Raw genomic sequence first — 1,210 nt, 5'->3', positions numbered from 1 at the left:
CAAGATCCCACCATCAGAACCCTCAGCTTAGCCCTCAGCCTGACACCCTCCGTCCTTCTTCTCCCTGTACTGCTCAGGCCTCCCTCAGGTCTACTGGTGGCTGCCCTGCAAACTCTTGGCCTTGTGTTTTGTTCCTGCCAAAAATGGCTTTCTAGTTCAATCTCTGACATCTAGTGCTGCTTCTTCAAGCTAGAACCTGCCTATTGCCTCCTAAACCCATCTGCTCAGACATCCCGGGTCTCCCCCACTTCACCTGGCTCTCTAGACTCTGTCACCACAGCCCACCTCTCTAATGGGTCTGCTCTGCTCTCGCTCCAGCTTCTGTCTGTGGCAGTCAGTCCTACTCCGGGCAGGGTCACCCGATGCTCCTATGCAATAACAGGTATAGGGCCTCATCATATCAGGTGGTACTAACTCCCCGTCCTACCTGGAGCCAGAGTTTGAGCCAGCTCTGGGAAAGGTTTTTTTTTAAATTCTTTTTAAAAATTTAGTTAAGATGTCCAAAGAATCACTCCTCACAGTCTATTATCTGCCCTCACCCAGCTTACTTTCTAAATTTTACTTTTCTGTGCTGTTGAAAGGAGCTCTGGTTTTATATCAAGTTTCTAATTGCAAGGTCAGCAGTTCAAATCCACCAGTTGCACCTTAGGGGAAAAAGTGCAGCTTTCTGCTCCTGTCAGGATTTACCACCTCAGAAACCCAAAGGGGGCATTTCTACTCTGTCCTGTTGGGTCATTATGAAGTGGAGTGGACTTGATGACGGCGCGTTATTGGGAAGAGCGAAACATACGCCAATTCCACAGTTTCTATATGCACAGCTAAGTGACACGATTACATCCTTCAATTTGTGGAATCCTTCCCAGCCTCCATTTTAACGTTGTTCTTCTCTCATTAACATAAACTCATTGCTCTCTAAAGTTCTTACCTAATTCTCTTAGTTGCCAATTTGGTGGCATATAGGTTGTTGTTTGAGAACCATGATGCTCAAGGCAGGCCTTGTTTATTGGTTAAGCTCAACTGCCGCTTGGTTTTAAGATGACTGCCGGGGACATCTCGGGCTTAAACTGTAAAGATTATTTCAGGGCGATAGTTCCAGGGCTCATCCAGCTCCTATAACTCCAGGACATGGAGAACCCACGAGACTTTGAAACCCCGCTCTGCAGTTCTTCCTTGTTGATCAGGGATTTGTTAAGGAATCTTGGATCAAAAT

This window comes from Tenrec ecaudatus, chromosome 12 (assembly GCF_050624435.1).
Source record: "Tenrec ecaudatus isolate mTenEca1 chromosome 12, mTenEca1.hap1, whole genome shotgun sequence".
NCBI classification, from domain to species: Eukaryota; Metazoa; Chordata; class Mammalia; order Afrosoricida; family Tenrecidae; genus Tenrec; species Tenrec ecaudatus.
This window is presented reverse-complemented; position numbering follows the sequence as displayed.